Source organism: Hipposideros armiger, unplaced genomic scaffold, assembly GCF_001890085.2.
Source record: "Hipposideros armiger isolate ML-2016 unplaced genomic scaffold, ASM189008v1 scaffold_423, whole genome shotgun sequence".
NCBI classification, from domain to species: domain Eukaryota; kingdom Metazoa; phylum Chordata; class Mammalia; order Chiroptera; family Hipposideridae; genus Hipposideros; species Hipposideros armiger.
Window position 1 is genome coordinate 1 of NW_017731773.1, and position 20,637 is coordinate 20,637.

Sequence of the window (20,637 nt, forward strand, 5' to 3'; positions counted from 1 at the left end):
GAAACAGCAAAAACAAAGGGCAAGCCTGCAAGAAAGTTAAGTTCAGAACATACTAGAAAGTTGGTTAGTTTGGTTGAAGAATAGGATGTTTCAATTGATATAGTGAGAGGGAAGCCTTGAATGTTAGATTGAGACCAAATCAAGGAAAGTGTTGACTCAAACATTGACTTTTTATCTAATTGGTACCTTTTCAAGAAAATCACTTTAGAACAGTGTTGAATGAATGGCCCTGCAATCAATCCTTTAAGGGGAAGGGGTGGTGGTGGTGGCAGTGGGAGTTATATAGATTTCATTTTAATAATGTACTTTAATTTAATAGTGTGGGACTCAGTCCTTCTCTAAATACTCTTCTTAGGGACTTCTCACACCTTCTCCCTGTACAAATGGGTGGTTTCTATTTACTCACAATGAAATCAATCCTATACATTAGTAGTGTAAATATGGCTTCTTGGCTCCTAATGGAACCAACATTTTCCAGAAAGGCAGTCTTGAGTAAAACCCAGTTCAAGAATCATTTTTAAAAAACGAATTTGGTGATCCGCTGATGGTTTAATCTCTAGCAGCATGACACCCCTTCTAATTCCCTGAGGGGTGGTTTTCCTATTGCCCTGGGCCAGTCTGGGCCACCTAGGAAATCAGTCAAGAGTTGGAATTGACTCCTACCAGCACAGTGACCGGAGACATTAACTACAGTGGCAACCTAATTGTAATGTAATTCCAGTAATACAGGCAGTTAGCACTGAGCACAATTTAGGGTTCCCTGCCTAGAGTTTCAGGAAATCCATGCTGTTATTGTAATGAACCTACTGCTTTGCTGCTCCAGTTTTAGTCCTTAGTTTTATTACTCAGGATGAGTTTCTTGGTTGTTTCTAAAACTTCTCCAGGAAAAAAAAAATGATAATGACTCCATATGCCATTATCATATTACATAGGAAGACTTCACAAGTGTTAGCTCTGACTGTCTACTTCTTACCTCCTCACTATGCTTGTTGTATGAGTTATATAATTTCATCTGCTTAACTACTCAAGGGGTAGGCACTATTGTTAAGTTTCAAGTGTAAATAACTGGATTGAAGTCATACAACGCAAACACACGAGAGACTGGAGGTGGCAGGATTCAGACCTACATCGGTCTGACCCCAGAACCTACTTATTATTAATATCCTGTGTTGTCACTTTCACTAGAAGTTCTATGTTAATTTGCCTTCTCAACTAATGCATAAGTTTCTTCAGGAGTTCTATTACTATTTTTTTGTGAGGTACTTTGCAGACTCACCAAATAACCCATGTTTGCATAGGGAAGGAGGGGGGATTTAAAAAGAGAAAAGAGAGACAGAGATAGAGGGAGAGAGAGAGAGACAGAGAAAGTCAGGAAGGAAGGAAGGAAGGAAGGAAGGAAGGAAGGAAGGAAGGAAGGAAGGAAGGAAGGAAGGGAGGGAGGTACATTTACAGTAAAAATGGGATTGTCTGAGCCTATGTTAAGAAATCTTTATCAAAAGAGTTTTCTTTAAGGTAAAATATAAAACAAATCAAAATAGATTGGTAGGGGCATTTTCATCTGCTTGACCATGGACTTGTATGCTTACTAGAAAAATAACTGTAACATTTCTTTTAAATGCCTAATGTCTTGAAATACTGATTTAGGCTAATTCTAGCATATTCATCTAGTGAAAGAGGTTGTGTGGTATGAAATACATAGCACTGATTTGAACCTTGGCTCCACCACTTCCTAGATGTGTGATCTTCCATTACATTGGTTAAACTGAGCCTCAAATTCAACTTCTGTAAAAGAGATACAAGGTCATGTGCTTTACAAAGTTTTTGTAAGAATTCTCAAATAAGAGAGATGAGCTTGGGCTTTTCACCCTAGAATAGTCCCAGGTAACCCCCTGCCCAACTCTGTTCATCTAGGGCCACACGGAACTACCTTCCTTGGCAGAGCAGAGACAGGAAGGTGTCACTTCCTCACCGCTGTTCACTTGGAGATCAACCCCATGACAACACAGCGAGGTAGGTCTCAGGGTCCGTATCTTAATGAGGTAGAGGCTGAGCCCCACATCCACACAGAAGACTCAGTGTGAACCAAAAACAACTAATGGCGACTATTCATCATGCACTTATAATACACAAAGTCTTTTATCATCTCAGAATCTAACTCATGGGGTGACTGTTTTTCTCACTTTATAAAAGTGAGGATAGAGTATTGGAGAAGTTAATACACTTGCTGAGGGACAAAGCTAGTAAGAGATAAAACAGGGACTGACTTGAAGGCTTTGTGCTACACACCCTACACTCTTGTTCAGTACAGACTGGTCTGTCTCAGACCCAGATGTGGCCAGCGACTTAACAAGTTGGATGACAGGAGCACACTTGGAATTTCATTTCACATTTTCCACAGAGGCTGGTCTACATCTCTGGTCATCCCTAATTCTATATTTTTAGGGCATTAATTAGTAAGTATATTAGTTACCTATTGCTACGTAACAAATGACCTCAAAACATACAATAGAAGCTTAAAATAATCATCTGTTACCTCAGAGTTTCTGTGGGTTGGGAAGTTGTAAATGGCTTAAAGGGTACTTTTCTCAGGGTGTCCCATGAGGATGCAGTCATGATGGTGCCTGAGTCATGATGGTGGCTGAGCATCAATCCTCTGATTGCTTGCCTGGGCCTGGGGAATCTGCTTCCAAGATGGATCTTGGCATGGATAACAAGTCAGTGCTGGCTGTCAGCAGGTGGCCTCAGTTTCTCCCCATGTGAGTCGCTCCACAGGCTGCTTGAGTATTCTTTTCACACAACAACTATCTTTCCCGACAGTGAGCATCTTTCTACCCGGCCTCCCCCCGCCAAAACACACACACTGTGATAACTTACAGGTACGAAAGCTAAGACAACAGGAAGCAAACTGTGATTACCAATACTTATCTCATAGAATGGCTGGGTCAACTAAGAGAGATCAAATAAACAGGCATACTTCAAAGTGGTAACTAGTTTATTGAATAGCTCCTCAGCACTCTACAATTAACATAGTACTTTTATTTGTAAGATTTCAGCTGACCCTCCTAAGATGCTTGTGAAATTGAGAACACGTGGTTCTTTATGCCCATTGTAGAGATAAGGTTAATCAAGTCGGAAGAGAAGCAATTTAGATCTAATACCATCCCCATTAGTGGTTGCCTAATTTTTGACAGAGGCCTCCAGTCTCCAAGGCCATGTGTCTCTAAACTTGAGACTTCTCTGGTGCCCAGCCCACCCACCCACTTAGCTTCTTCTCCAGGATGGACCCCAAAGGGCTCCATCCAATTCCTAAAGGGCTCATGGACCCAGCTCCACATGACTTCACTCCATCATGCTCCAGAAACTGTACCGGCAGGAGCCCTGTCATCTTAGAGTACAATCCAAAGGAACTCAGCAGCTCAGAATGAAAACCACAGTCCCTTCCATCCATCACTAGTGGAAGGCAGAAAACCAATTGGATGGGTATTCCGAACACCTTGGTCTCCACCAATGTGCTCTATCTGATGTTATTGTTAATAGAAGAAAGGAGAGTAAATGTCCTATTGTGTATAATACCAACGGCACGGGTCTTGATAGATAAATGGAACTTTTACGAAGTTTATGGATTAGCCATCAGGGAAAGCCTCCACTGTGCTTGCAGGAAGGTTTTAATGCCAGCCCAGGTAGCTGGGCACTAAGATAAGTGCAGCAAACACCTTGCTCCAGGGAGGAGCCCCAGGTGATCTTTAATGCTCAGGCTGGAGGAGACCTTCAGTTCAAAGGATGAAGAATGAGGTTCTATAGCATTTATGGTTTTCCTTTGCCAGGTACTTTCTATCTGTTATCGCAGGCAAGGCCTTCATTGATCTTTTCTCCCAGCAGTTATTTATTCTCTCCTTTTAGCCTCAGCAAAAGAGGAAGATGAAGGGTTCAGGTACTTTGTCATTTTCCAATACATCTGAACAATGTCACACTTTCTAAATAAGAAAACCAATAGTGATTTTTCTCAGTGCTGCCCACTACACACATTTTGCTACCCTTGGGGATGTAAGTGCTGCCCCTTGAGGAGAGAGACTGGGCAGAATTGAATCTGGAACTGTATCTGAGTGTTTTTGGGTTTTTTTTCTTTCTTTCTTTCATTTCCTATGGGGTCTGCACTCTCGAGTAATGCTGAGCTATTTACAGCTCCCCAAAATAGAGCATGCCCCTTGGCTTCCGTGACGATTCCCTCACTCGCTGTATGTGTCTGTTTTTTCTCTAAATTCTTTAATAGTGGGGAGGTGCATCTTTGTAACAGAACAATTAGAGCATAAGTGCCTTTGGCTTGAGAAAGGCCCATATTCTATTTCTAGTTCTATCACTTCAGAGGTGGGACCCGGGGACAGGTTCATAAGCTCACTGTGCCTCTGTCATCGCCACCCCCACCCAACCCCCCATAAAACAGCAGTAACAGTGCTCACTTCCTAAGATTGCTGGGAGAAAGAATGTATGGAATAAACATAGTAGTACATAGTGAGCGCTTAGTAAGTCAGTCAAAAGCAATAGCTATTGTTACTTAAATATAGTTACTATCGATAACTACAATAACAGTTCAAAGCTTCTATCCCCCTCCCCCCACCAGGGTACCTCCCTGATTCTACATTAACGTTGTTTAGATAGCTTTCTCTGGGTCCTGCTGGTCGCCTGTGCTTACCTTCATCACAGAGTTATGATGGCAACTTTTTACATCTCTCTTTCCCTCTGCATTTTAAATATCTAGTGGCAAGGCTTACGCTTATGCTAAGAATTTTGACACAGTGCCTGCACCAGTGTGAACAAACACTCAAGAAATGTTTAGTGACATGTTCTTTGTTTCTTCTTTCCTTAAACCCCATCAATCATTTCAATAAGCATTTCATAATTTGACTGTATGCCAAGCGCAGAGGTGCTGGAGATGCGGATATGGATTAGACGTGGACTCAAGAATTTATTGTCTGGATGAAGAAATATATTATAAATGGATAGCTTCAATACGATAAAGTGACTCTAGGATAGAATGATGCCCAGGGAACTATGGGAATAGAAAGAGAACTTTTCTGCAGCCAAGAGTGAGGAGGTAGGACAAAAGTATTACGAAGGCCACCCAGTGGAGGTGATACCCACATGGAACCTTGGAAGTTGAGCAGTTGTTTAGGCAAATGAAGAGAATGGGGAGAGAGCTGAATCTTACAGGCAGAGAGAATGGCTTCTGCAAAGGAAACACAAGTATAAAATGGCATAGTGAACTTAAGGCATATTATAAAATTCAGTATCCCCTGATCGTAAATATCAAGGCAGTGGCAGACAATGAGCCTTGAGAGGTGGGCAGAGGCCAGATCCCAGAGATCCTTGTGTATTGTGATGGTAAAATGCCAAAAGTCTGGGAGATACAATGAGATACATTTTTTCAACAGCTCAGCTCACAGTCTTGATCAACTATTTAATGTAAGAAGATGACCTATATATTAAATTCCTTTCCCTAAAGTGGCATAGATAGTATTCAGCCGGGAGAGCAATTGAAGTTTTGGTATTCAAAGTGCCGTTCCCATCACGAAACGCCTTACAGGTCGGCGCCACAAAGCAGAGGAAATACCAGAGTGCCTGGGCAGCAAATTGCATCAGTAGGCAGAGAAAATGGAGCATGAAGCTGGAATTGTTGCTAACCTGTCACAAATTACATAAGTAGGAAGAAAACTTACCTACGGTGAGGTTACAAGAGAGTGTCAGCACATAGTAACGAAAACGAGGCTAGCGTGGTCAAATCCAGCATCCCACAAACCCATAATTAAGGCACTGTGAACTCCAGTCTTCTTTGTTTAATATGAGGCATTCATTTGTAATTAGAGATGTGAACAGAATCCTCAGGTCTAACTGTTAGGATGGATATACCTAGAGTAAGACTTTTTTTTTTCCACATTGCCTCTTTCTAAAATATCTATTATGAGCCTACTCATGATGATTAAATGGAAAGTTTAAACCCATTGTCTCTCTGCTTGAAACTGCATACTCAGTTTTAAAATTCTGTTCTGTAGCATTAATAAATATTTATTTATCTTGAAGACATTTTCTAAGCAGTATGCCAATACCAAAAGATCTTGAAAAGAATACAGGCAAAATTAGAGTCATATAGTATATCTGATTTGCTATTTTTATCATTTCAAAATTCAACTGATATAGGGTAACTTACTATAAGATACCACCCATTGTGCTATACACATTTTTACTTTATCTCAATTTAGTAACACAGTCAAGTTATGACTTAGATCATGTTATCCCAAAGGATCGTGAGATACAGAGAAGTAATTGGTCCATGTCACAAAACTAGTAAGACGTGGAGCTATTGTATAATTTAAATTTAGTTTTCTTTTATTCCAAAAGCTGTGCTTTACCAATATGCAGCATTTGATGTCAGTGTGGCAGATCCAGGAGGCAAAATTGGGACAAGGTAAGACTCGGAAGGAGTCAGTCCCCTTCTGCGAAGAGCTATGCCATGAACACATCTCCCACAAGAGTGACTTTGAGACAGCCTTCAGTTACCATGCAAGTCTGAATCTGAACCAGACTCCACAGGTGACAGCCACTGGTATATCTAACCACAAGCATCTCTCACCTGGGCCACTGCAAAGCATGCAAATATGTTACCTGCTTTCACTCTTACTTTCCCACCTCAACCCATTCTCTCCACAGAAGCCACAGTGAACTCCTGGAATATAAAAGGAATCTGCCAACCATTCCTCATCATCCTTACCTGCAAACGGTCATTGCTTCATAGTCCTTAGTGTAAAACCAAAGTTCTTAATTAGCAAGACCCACGAGGCCCTGCTATCATCTGGCAGCTACCTCTCTCTTCATATTTGTGAGGCAACCACAATGGTTTTCTTTCCGTTTCTTGAATGTGCTTTGTTCCTCCTGCAAGAAGGTCCTTGCACATGCAGTTCCCTCAGTCTGGGAAGTTAAGTCCTACTCAGTATTCAGATCTAAGTTAACTCCTCTCACTGTCCAGGGATCTGGCCCTCACCTCTCTATCTAGGTCAGTTGTAGGTCATTGATTCTGGCCCCCTCTCCTCCTTGCTCTTATTTCAGTTTGCATTATAGTCTTATCAGCACATAACGCGATGAATGTCGCTTTCCAATCAGACCATATAAGTCCATATGCCAGGGACCTCGCTATCTTGTTTACCATTACACCTCAGGCCTGTCAGAGAATCTGGAAGATGTTTCTGAATAAATGAATGAATGAACTTAAAAATCAGAAATCTATGCTTAGAAAAAGAGTTGTAGCAAAAGACCAAGTTCTTTGGAGTCATCTCTCTGACACTAGCTGTGTGCACTCGGATACCAGTATTGACGAATTTATTTCATTCTGCAAATATTAATTGAGGTACAACTTTTCCTAGGTCCTGGGCCAAACAGTGAAAACATAACAATGAGCAAGAGAGATGCAACCCCTGACTCATGGTGTTTACATAGTGGGAGTTTCAGGTTATTTTCTTCTCGGCTTTAAACTGAAATTTCTATAGAGAAAACTGTAGACATGCATGCAGTTTTGTAAAACATAAGATGAAGATATTCTGTGTGAGCTTTACCTGCTTTTTCTCAACAGTAATACTTTGTAACACTATAGTGTAATATCATAATGAGAATGCTGATATTGATACTGGGTTGCAGTTTTTAAAGAAATAATTACAAGTGCAATAAGCATTCAGAAAAGTTCAGAAATTGAAGGAGTCCCTACACAGGAGGAGCAGAGAGAATAAGGGGAGAGACACAAATTATAAGCCTGGAGAGTTAGAGCATGCTAGCTCAGAGAGCATCTCCTAACCCATATAAAGGATCGGGGACTATGTACAATATGCAATGAAGAGCCACTGTGAATTTTGAACAAAGAAGAGAGAGAAATGCAGAAGGTTGATCGTGGTGGGACTTCAAAAGCAGCACAGAATTTCCCTCTTTTAATTTCATACAATAAAGATCTTTATCTTTCTCATAGAATAAAGATCTCTTTATCTACAGAGGAGGCCCTGCCCAAGTCTGATATTCAAGCTTCAACCTGCGTTTACGCTGATTTGAACACTTCAGGAGCCTCCTGAGTGCATTTTCAGTTATTTTCTATCATTCACTAATTTAGAGCCCAATCCCCTTATCCATGTAAACGAAATCTTGCTGCCCCCCCTGGGATAGAACGCAGGAATTCCAATTTAGGACATTCTCTTGAAAAAAAGAGTAAAGAGTTAGGGTGAAATGCTTAACTTTATGCTCCCCGGCCACTGTCTTTGGTATAAAAATTTGACAAACAGTAATCTTCGAAAGAAGGAAATATTACATTATACACTTCCAATATTTAATTTAAAATATGCATTGGGAATACTAATCAGAAAGAAAAAAAGAGTGAAGTACCAATAGATGTCGGAACCACTTTTATGGATGTACCAAAAACACATGGCTTGTGAAGAAGCCAGACACAAAAGAACACTTAGTGTATGATTCCATTTATATTAAATGTTGAGGAAAGGTAAATCTATAGAGACAGAAAGTAAATTTGTGGTTGCTTAAGGAATGGCAGTGGGATGAGGTTTATGGTAAACATAAACCTGCATGAGTGATTTTACTGGGATAATTAAAATCTGAAACTGGATTGTGGTGATGGTTGAATATTTCAGTAAATAAGCTAAAATCATTGTTATACACTTACAATTGGTGAACTTTACGGTAAATAACTTATACCTCAATAAATGTGTTAAAAATTAAAAATGTATCCAGTGTAAAAAGAATATAGACTAGAAAGTCAAGAAGTGCCTTTTTGATGAAATATAAAGAACCACTTGTTTGCATTCCTTCCATAAGAAATGGCAAGATTGTTTCTGCTCTCCTTAAAATATATACAGTATATATATCCAACTCCATTTTTCCTCCTATGTGAAATGATTTGTTCCCATTATTCACGGCTACCTTGTTTGAATGGCTTTCCTCGGGCAATTTCTGGAACATAGATTTTCTGTTGTTTGTCCATTGACTTTTTAATTCTTAAGTTCTTGACAATGGAGAGTCAATATGTGCTAATGGTTTAAAAATACCAGACCAGACTAACAGAAATTCTTTGCTTTCTGAGTCTGAGTGAAATCTGATAGAGGTGGGTATAGAGGTGGGAAAAATATGAACAATTTTCCTCGAATTTTCTCTCAAAAGTGGGTAAAGCAGATGCTGCCCAGTCTCAGCCTCTATTTCTCAGGCACAGGTGAGCAAGTGGGCACGAGGCGCCATGGAAATACTCTTATGTGCCTGAAAGAGGCAGTATGGCAACTCCAAGCTACAGAGAACAAGCCCTTTCAAAAGAATATCAAGGATAAATGAAGAAAAACAGCAGCATACTGTAAATCATTGATTCTCAAAGTAGGATCCTCAGAGAAGTTACAGCAGCACCACCTGGGAATGTAATGGAGCTGCATATTCTTTGACCACACGAGACTTGCAACGTCAGAAACTGGGGATAGAAGCCAGGAATCTGCATAGTCAAAAGCTTCCTAGGTGATTCTGATCTGTGTTAAGATGTGAGGACTAGTTCTGTGAAGACAGGAACACAGGTAACGGCAGACCTGGATGTGAGCTACAGTTACAGGCTAGCCTCACAGATAGATTTATGGGTGATGTACAGAGGATGCCAAAAAAATGTATACACATTTTAAGAAAAAAAGAAACTGTATTAAAATTCTCATACTCAACATATACTAACAACAAAAGATGAATACAAGTCAATTGTGTATTTTTTGGCACCCCAATATTTCACTTTTCTGAGCCTCAATCTCTTTGTAAGTTACATGGGGGTGAGGGGACCTGTTAGTTTCCTGTTGCTCTCATAAGACAATGTCACAAATTTGGCAGTTAAAACAACACAGCTTTCTTATCTCACAGTTTCAGTAGGTTGGAAATACAGGCACAGCGGGGCTGAGCTGGTGTTTCTGCTTGGGGTCTCACAGGGTCAATATTAAGGCTTCCGCCATCTAGCTAGTTATCTGGAAGCTCTTAGGGAAGAATACACTTCCAAAGTCATTCAGGTGGTTGAGCTGAGGTCCCCGGCCCTCTTCATATTCAAAACCAGCAGCAGAGCATCAGATGCTTTGAATCTCTCTGGCTTCCTTTTCTACCTTCCTTTTTTTTGTAAAAAGCCAGAGTAAATTCTCTGCTTTTGAGAGATCACATGATCACATTGGGCCACCCAGGTAACCCAAAATAATCTCCTTATTTTGGCATCCACTGGTCTGTAACCTTAATTTCATACACAGTCTCTTTGCCACGTTAAGATAACACATCTGCAGTCAAGCAATATCATTAGAGTTCCAGTACAGGTCTCCTTGGAAGCCATAACTCTGCCTACTACAGAACTCACCATGTGGGTCCCCAAAGAACAGCATCAAGGAAAGAGGTACATTGGGGAGGTGGAATATGGGAAGCTCTCTGGAATATGGAATAAAGTTGATGAAACACCAACTTTAGCGATTCCTTCAGAAAAGTGGCAACAGACTGAGAGCTGTCTTTTCTGAAAGTGTGACAAGTAAAACCTTTTAGGTGACTATTATAATTTACCAAGCTCTTCGAGTGTAGTCTAATGTATGGGCATGACAAGAACCAGTCTGGCTGCATAATGCCATAGCAAAGGATCAGGTATATTGTTGGACTGGAGGTTACTATCATAGGATATGGCTATAGGTGAGACCAAGACATCCAGAATTGGCTCTGTCAGTTAGATTTTCACTGGTCACTAATAAGAGATGATTTTGACCTAAAGATCTATGCTTTATACTACTCAGTCTCACATAAACTCAGTTATACCTAAAGAACCAATTACTGACAATAGAAATAATTTATAATCTTCTTTTAAACACTTTATGAACATTTAATCAATGCAATATACACATATGAATAAAAATACTAAAAATAAAAGATAGTATGAAGAGTATATTATAAAATATAAAATTTTCTGTCCTTTCCCAACCTACCATCTAGATATATGTATTCCCCAGGCGGAACCAATTTTAATTTTTAAAAATTATTGCTTCTGGTTATCATTTGGAAGTCCCTTTATCCCACGCCCCTCCCCCCCAACCCACCCCAGTTGTATATAAAACTGAAAAAAACAAAGGAACAAGACAAATGAAGAAACAAAAACTCATAGACACAGACAACAGTTTAGTGGTTACCAGAGGGTAAGGGAGGAAGATGGTAGATGAGGGGAAAGGGATCAAATATATGGTGATGGAAGGAGAACTGACTCTGGGTGGTGAACACACAATGTGATATATAGATGATGTGTCACAGAATTGTACACCTGAAACCTATGTAACTTTACTAACAATTGTCAACTCAATAAATTTTAATTTAAAAAAAAAAAGGAAGTTTCTTTTTAAACCCCCAAGTCAGAAACTTTCATTAGGTGAAGGCTAACTTCTTCCTTGTGATAATGGGAGAGCCACATGCCCCAACTCCTTTTAAACACCCTGCAAACCTGCTACCTCTAGTCTCTGTCATTATCCTCCAACTGTTTTTAAATATATTTACAAAACATGCTTCCCATGAAATGAATGACTCTTCTAATTTTTCTCCCAAATATAAAACCACAAAAGGAACCATGTTCCATTATAGAATGAATTGCTTTTGAAAAGTTGCATAGAGATGTCAATCTTTTCTTAGTTGTGTATGTCTTATGAAATACATGCAAAAATGTACAAATATGCATCCAGAAACAAATCCATTCAACTCTGAAGCAAATATTAAAGAAGAGCTATTCTTGGGGTTGTGTTATTTTCCTAACATCTTGCTTCAATGTACTCTTATTTGCAATTTGAATATTTGCATTCATCTTTTGAATGACACAGTAAAATTGTTACAATTTTAACAAGTATTTATTGAGCACTTACGCATGCTACAGTCTTTTCGAGGCACAAAGATATAGCTAAAAAGAATCAGAAGGTCCTGACCATGTGGGGTTTGCATTCAGCACCCAGAGATATCATGGTATTGAAGAAACAGACAAACAAACAAAAACCTTTTGGAATCTCCTCTCAGTGTTTTAATCCAATTCCAGATCCGCCATCCATCATTGGGTTCCTACAGGCAAAGTAATTAATCTGAGTTTTTAATCTTCCAACTGGAAGGATCCTAGGACTATCTCCTACTTTCAGGTAAGCATCCCACAAATAGGAAATAAAATAATATTTAAAGTAGGTCCTAGGTAGGTTCTCTTAGAAAGAACGGGAATTAAAAAAAAAAAAAAGGTCATTTAAGAAAAACAGGAGTATGTCAAAAAGCTAAAAATACTACATATAAGGATTAAGAAAAACATTGACTTTTAATACCAACTGACACCAACTGGCCTGAAGGATATTAAAAGTTTGACTCCAGGGGGCTGTGCGGTTGCTGACAGGCCGTCTCCTACATTTAGGTGGCATGGTTAGTACAAAGGGTTGTACATACAAGTCTGGTTTGTGCATGGACGTTGGTGGTACTCACAGCAGAGGGACTTTCTTCTCTCCACTCTATTCAGAGAAAGGACATTTTGAGGAGATTGCATAATGTGGAAACCCAAGCCTGTATATTTGCCAACTCTTTGGGTACTGTTCCCGGCTCTGTGCCAATCGTTATAGTTAATGAACCATGCAGTGCCATGCCTGTTTTAATTGGTGGATATCTTCATATGGAGAAACCATGGCTTGGAAAACTCTTCCTTTCCTGGTACACTGAATAGGTAAGCATGGGATCAGAGCAGTGCTGAATGAATGCCTTATTTTAGAGACGCCCAGAGAAAGGATGCGGTAATTCTTAAGGCCCTACAGGAAAGCAGAAACCTGGGAATTGATACTAGGTCGCCATAGCTTTCTGAGCGCTCCTACAGGAGACCACCAAGAGAAGAATAAAGCAAGATCCATTTGCCAATTATCAACATTTACTATTGATGAGCTTTGTTTATCAAAGGCATTAAAGTATTTATAATTGCATCATTCACTGTCAGTGCCTGTTCATTGTTTCCATACTGACCCCGACCCCCAGATACACCAAGATAGCAAATTTGGGGAACTGGCCTAGTGAAATGAAGAAAATGCCCTATTAAGTTTTTCAGACACGGTAAAGGGCAAATCCTTCACTTAACTCTCTGTCTTCTTTTCAGCTTTCATTTACTCTCAGAAAAGCACCCATCAGAGCTTCATATCCACACTGATGATCACATAGTTACATTGCATGCTCTGCTGTTTCTTGATTATAATTGAGTCACTTACACAAATCTGAGGAAAGGCAGGAAATCAACCATTTGTGATGCATAATTCCTGCAAATTGGATGCCAGCCTACATTTTATAAATGCAGATGAGATAATAGTTCAGATTCTCAAGAAGAACCCCACAGGTAGGTATATTATATGATTTCACTCAACGACACATCCATTACATACAGTTAGGGTGCCTGCATGTCCCAGTGTGTCTGCCACAGTCTTGGTTCCCACCTGTTGTCCTGTTGTCCTATTTAGGGTTTGTCCTAGGCAAAAATAGCTCAGCTAGAAAGTCAATGATATGGTTATCCTGTACAACGTGCTAATAACACAGCCTTTTAGAATTTGCTTTGGTCTTAGAGTCAGGCAGTCCTGAGTTTAATCTCAGCTCTGCCATTTACTGGGTGTGTAATAGTGATAAAGTTTTGTTTTGTTTTGTTTTAAATCTTATTGGGGAACAACATGGTCATTGGTTACACATTGCTTTCATGCTACAATGGCATAATTGACTCTTTTAGGGAGGACACAGCTCACAATGGCCCATGCGGGGATCGAACCGGTGTCATCAGCACCACACTCTAACCAACTGAGCTTACCAGTCACCCCAGTGATAAAGGTTTTTTTTTTAACTTCTCTGTTGTTCTGCTTCTTCAAAACTAAAATGTCAAAAAGGTAGCTCTGAGTTCCACATTAAAGTTGTGATGATTAACTGAATCTTGTACACACAATGCCTGAAATATTATCTGCTATGTATGGTTCTCAGGAAAAGGAAGATGTACACATATAGGCACATTTTAAAAAGAACCCAAAATAAAACAGATAAAAACCCAAGTAAACCCAATATTCCCTCTTTTGGGATTTGCCTTTGAAAAGAAATTCTACTCAGACATCAATAAACACAAGCAGCAATGCCCCTCTCCAAAAAAAAAAAAAAGAAAAAAAAAGAAAAAGAAGAAAGAACACTATGAAATTTGTAATATTATGTAATACTAGTTAGTTTTATAAGTAGAAAAGGATACAGATAAGGATATATGTAATTTAATTACTGGATAACGGCCAGGTCATTTTTGGCCAACCAACACAAAGGGACTTGTCCCCTGGAAACCATCACCTGCTAACCAGATCTCCTCACAATCCCAGCTCTGATTTATTTCCTTCTTCTCTTCTCTCTCCCCTTTCTCTGGGGTCCTGAAGAAGACAGAGCATAACTGTTTCTCCACACCCCTGCGTCAGCCTCGGCTGGATGCATGAGCTGTTGCAATTAGAAGCGTTTGCAGCCCTCTGTGGCAGCTTTGAGCCTGTCCCCAGGGAGCAGGGTGTGTATTCTCATGGCTTTAGTTTCCTCCTTTAATGATAAACAACACTCAGCTTCACTGAAGGGAGACCTGTGGGGATTGATTGGGCTCAGAAGCCAAGTCCTTCAGCCCTAGGATGCTCTGTCTTCCTCACAACTTCTTTCTCCTTTTCTCCTGAGAAGTCAATCGCTTATCACTGTTTTTCATCTGAATTCAACCTCTCAGTTACTGTCCACCATACTAATAAGGGCATTCAAGTTGTTTCTAATCTGAAGGCCCATGTAATATAGCTAAGTATCAAATACCCACGCTGCTTTTTTCTTTTCATTTGAACATAGACTGACACTTGAAAGATGAATCGATGGTAGGCATTATATATTCTTCCATAAATACTTTAACTAGATAAATATGTATTTTGGGAGTGTAAGCCTATTGTAATTTTTTTATGTATATACTTTGAAGAGTCTTGTAAATGATTACAGCTACTACTTACATAAAAAAAATGTCACACCAGTGAAAACAATTTAAAACAAACATCAGTTACTGTAATTTTCTGGGTTAATGTACCTGGAATAAAAATATTTAGATATGATTCTTACATTCATTTTTAGATAAAATCAACCATCCTTATAAAGATATGAAAATCTCTTTTGAAAGAAAGTATAACAGAATTTATATAAGACACATATGTATATACAGACACATATGTGTGTACGTATACGCACATACATAGAGAATATCCACAGAATTAAACATTAACCTTTTCCAGCCCACAAATCATCCTGTAATTGCCATCAAACTTCCCTCTACTTTTGCAACCTATACAGCAAGATACCTATATTCTTATTATAAAATTCTGAGAAGGAAATTGAGAGGAAGAGGAACAGAGCCATCCAGCCTGGGAGCCAAAGGCCGAGCGCTGCACATAAAAAGCTGCAGTGTTTCGAGGGCAACTCTGTCACATAATTGTCCAAACACAATAATCGACACCGTCCATGACCACTCTATTTATCTTCCCACAACTCCACAATCAAACCGTCACCAGATGTTGTCACTTCTTGTGAAATATATGCGAAGACCTTGGTCCAAGTTGCCATCATTCCACGTTTCTTAATTTGCTTCCCGGCTTCTGTTCTTAACCTCCTACAGACTACTTTCAACAGGGCACACAGAGCGATCCTTTCAAAACAGGATGCTCAAAATGCTTCCATGGCTCCCCAGCTCACTCAGAGTAGAGGTCAAGGCCCTTCGTGCATGGAAGGCCTCCAAGGAAGATGACCGGAGTTAGCAAATAAAAATACAGAGTGCATAGTGAAAATCACAACGCCTGTACTCTTTAGCAAAACTCGGTTTCCGCCTCTTCTTTTCTGTTCGGGGTGCTCAGTGAGTGTCATCACCGAGGATGGAGGAGGCTGTCAGTGACCAGGTTTGGGCTGAGGGACACGCGCAAGTATTTCCTTGTCAGAAAGGCCTTTCCTGAGTAGCACTTGTCACAGCACTTATCACCACAGATGATAATAACAAAAATCAGAATACCCCCCTCCATTAAAATGTGTAACTCCCATCAGGCAGAGAACTTGATTTCTTAGTGCCATGCCACTAATACCTAGAATGTTGCTTGCCACAGAATAGGTGCCCAATAACTATTGGATGAACAAATGTTTTTCAAGAGACTCAAGTATAAACAATGGATGTACAGTCGGCCCTCCATATTTGGGGGTTCCTTATCCGTGGATATAGAGGGCCAACTAAAGGACCTGGGAATCCACCAATTTAGTTCTCCACAGGAGTCCTGGAACCAATTCCCGTTGGATACCGAAGGACAACTGTATTAAGAGTTTCGGTGCACTGTCCAGGCTTGCATTGCTAGGAAATGGTAAAACTACAATCAGAGGCCATTCAATCCAGCCTCTCGATCACTATCTCATTTTTCTTATTACGTTTTATGTGGTAAATAGAGGTTTCTTTCCTCTCCTGTCTAGATTTTTGTTCTTTATTATTTATGAAAAAAAAGAACATTATTTATCTGGGATAAACAACTCAGCAACTGATTTTTCTGTCCTTACTCCTTGTATATGATGCTGTTGGCTTTCTAGTCTTCAATTTTCTGATCATTCAGATGGATTAGAAAACAAGGACATGGTGAGGACGTATACTGCATTTAGGGTAACACTGATAATTCTCTAAAATCCAGCTCTAATGGTTTACACCATCTAACACAATACCATTTTCATACATACCGCCCCCTACCCCCAGCCTGCCAGAAACTCATCAGAATAGGAATGAGAGGAAAAGAAGGAAAGAATTAGTATAATTCTATAATCATAATTACAGGAAATATGCTGTTAAACTAACTTCCAAAGAAAATATTATTTCAAAATATTCTGGTATAAAAGTAGAAGTTAGGTTTTTCATTTACCAAATAAGGAAACTTAATGCACTTTAATATCTGTGTGATTTATCTATAAAATAAAATATCATAATCAGTTAACTATTTCCCAGTACACTCTCCTCAAAAAGGAGCTTAACTGATGTTAAGGAACCCTGTTCTACCTGGCCATCTCCCTGAGACAGGAGGGGTATTGAGTTCTCCTTAAAGATTTGAATGTGGCTAATACATAATATTCTTTTTCATTTTTTGGAATAGCAATGACATAAGAAACAGAAAATCATCGTTCTCATTAAACTGTAAAATTATTGAAGAATGGAGGGTTTTCTTACTTGATGAAGGAAAACGTAACATAAGGACCCCAGCCCCCCACTCTCTATCCATGGCTATATTCATTGGAGAACTATGATTCAAGTGAGACACTATACAAAGAATGCTCCCAAAAAATTAAAAACAAACATATTAAAAGTTCAACCTGACTACACCTTGAAGAAAATAAATATGCTTTTGTTACAAACAGAGACTTATTTACTTATTTCTTTATGTGCAACAAGTAAGTTTAATGGGAGAAGCAAGTGAATGTAGCTTTGTGAGAATGGCCTTTCAGAGATGCTATTGGTGTCCCCCTAGGATCACTTAACTGAACAAGGTACCTATCATACAGGATTGTTTTAAGTAGTATAAATGGTAATAAATAAATAATGGTATAAATAAAGCATTTTGCACAGTGCTTGGCATCTATCTCACGCAATAATTAAAATATAGCAGCCATTTTTTATGTTCTACTATATAACATGACGTTTCTGCAGTACAGTGTGTTAGGATTGTTATCCCAGTTCTTGTGAGGGGCAAGGTCTTTTAGATGTCCTCACTGGGATCTCCACTCAACCTCAGCTTCTGGCCTCAACCATTAATGGTTTATATAAAAGCCACATTTTTATTACAAGAGGCAATACGTGTGGGGTCCCAGGGTTTCTTAGCAGAGCTTGGACCATGTCTGATTTAACCTGCACAGATAATAATGTGATATATTTGAAAAAGCTCTCACTTAGTAAACAGAGTCTTTTGGAAACACACCATTTATATTGTGTACACAGGTATTATAAGTAATCTAGAGATAATGTGAAGTATATGGGAGGGGCTGTGCACAGGTTATATGCAAATACGATACCATTTTACATAAGGGACTTGAGCATATCTGTAGATTTTAGTATGGGGTGGGGGGTCCTGGAACATCCCCCGCAGGTACAGGGGTGTTGCTCTACATGAGGGATCCCAGCCAGGCCACTTAGTTCTGACACAATATCTTTTTATACCTTTATTTAAAACCAAGGAATTGTATAATGTATCTTCAAGGTGAATAGGTAGGTGGACATTGTATTACAATAGAATCACCTTTGTTCACAATTCCGATATTAAGCGTGCCTGTAACATAAAAAATGATGTTGCAAAAAATGGGTTGGGCTATTTGAGGTCAGGGGGCCCCATCATTCATCTTACATCTGCAATGCCTAGCCCAGTTGGGCCAAATCTCTTCCAATTGTCACTCAGGTCCATTTGCTACTCTGCCCCCTCCAATCTTCACCCAGGGTAGCAGATCTTCATAAACCACATCAACAGTTCTCCTTGCTCTATGCTTCCTATTAAATTTAGCTAATGAGGTCCCCCATCAGGGACCAAAGCATGTTAGCAGGACAGTGAGGTCAGGATATGTATTCCCTAGTATTTCCTCTATCAGTTCACCTTTAGCTGGCTGGGTCCCAGGTCACCCGGGGTTATTACTTTCAAAGGGGCACCCTGTATGCTAGTATTCTTCCAATATTAGCATGTCTACGAATCGCCCTGGATGCTTATGAAAATGCAGTTTAATTCTCAGGTCTAGAATTGGACCTGAGATTTTTCCTTTCTATTTAGCTTCAAGGTGATACCAGTGTTGCAATTCTGTGAACCACGTTTTGCCTAGCAAGATTTTATATGACTGTTTCTTCCTAATTTTGGATTTTGCCACATCCTTCTGGCCCTGGGATAGAAACATCACAGTTGCTACTAACTTGAGGGTTTTGCACTATCCCGTATGGTCTCCTACACCACAGTCAGACGCTTTTTTTTTTTCCAGACACTTTTAAATATTCCCCTTGGATAAAAACCCAACTTTCCTCAATTACGTGGTAGAGAACTCCTGATATGCTTGTGCTTAACACACAGTAAGAATTTCAATAAATGTTCATATCAATCCCTAAATTCTATTAGATTGTGAAGGTGGAGGGTTTTTTTCATATATTCTGCTGTATAACATACGTATCGAAAATCCATAATACTTAACTTGAAGGCATGAAAGAATAACTTGATTTTTAATAGTTAAGAGGTCAGTGGAAACTACAAAACTAACATCTCTCATTTAATAATGATATTCAACAGAATGGCACAAAGAGCTGAGACCATGGTGAAGGAGGCAATTATATAATGGAAATGGGACCTGCCTGATTTAAAGGGAATTTGACATTTTCCTTAGGCATGTGAACCAAATGGTAGCAAATCACACCTGTTGGCATCAGACCTGTAGTCTGGGACATAATACAACATTCCAGAAAGTAGTCATTATAAAGCTTCTATATGATATTCAAGAATAGCTGAACTGTAACATATGCTATCTAAGGGAATTCCTTTTCCTTCAGAGCATGTATTTAATTAACATTTATAAAATTTGGAAATGCTAAGCATATGCATTTATTAAGAAAGCTTAGGTATCTAAATTAGTCTCCATACTAGCAAATGTCCACCAATGATATTGGTATGGAAAGTTAGGATGGAAAGAGTTGAATTTATTCAGCAAGCACAACTGAAATTTTATTGCATACCTATTATCTGCCAGACTCTGTAATACATTCTATATCTGAGTTAAATTTCATTTGATTTCTCAAAAGAAAGGGTCAATTAACTGGAGTTTGAGACCCATCTTTATCATATAAGAACTAATTGACACTGGGAAACCACAATTAAATTGTGGAAATTATTTTAAAAATGTATGTGAAGATTATAATTAAAATAACAGTTTAAAGAAACTCTTATACTGACATATAGATCTTGATTTTTATTGACTCCTGCTTTCTTTCATAGAGAAGGAGGAGAAATGCATGGCTTTTTATTATCACCTTCAGAAACTATTGCACCCATTTTTTAAAATAAACTTTATTTTTTAGAGTACTTTTAAGTTCACAGCACAATTGAGTAGAAAATAGAGAGTTCCTGAATATCTCTCCCATCCCTCCAAACACATACAGCTTCCCTCATTATCAACATCTCCACTGGAGTGGTACCTTTGTTACAATTGATGAACCTACACTGACACATCATTATCACCCAGAGTCCATAGTTGACACTATGGTTTACTCTTAGTGCGGCACAGTCATTGGGTTTTGACAGTGTATAATGACATGTATCCACCTTTACAGTATCATACAGGATAGTTTCACTGCCCCCAAAATCCACTGTGCTCTGCCGACGCATCCCTCCCTCCCTCTTAACCCCTCACGACCACTGACTCCGTAGTTTTGCCTCTCCCAGAATGTCATCTAGTTGGAATCATGTAAGTGTGTAACCTTTTCCGATTGGCTTCTTTCACTTAGTGATATGCATTTAAGGCTCCACCATGTCTTTTCATGGCTCGATAGCTCATTTCTTG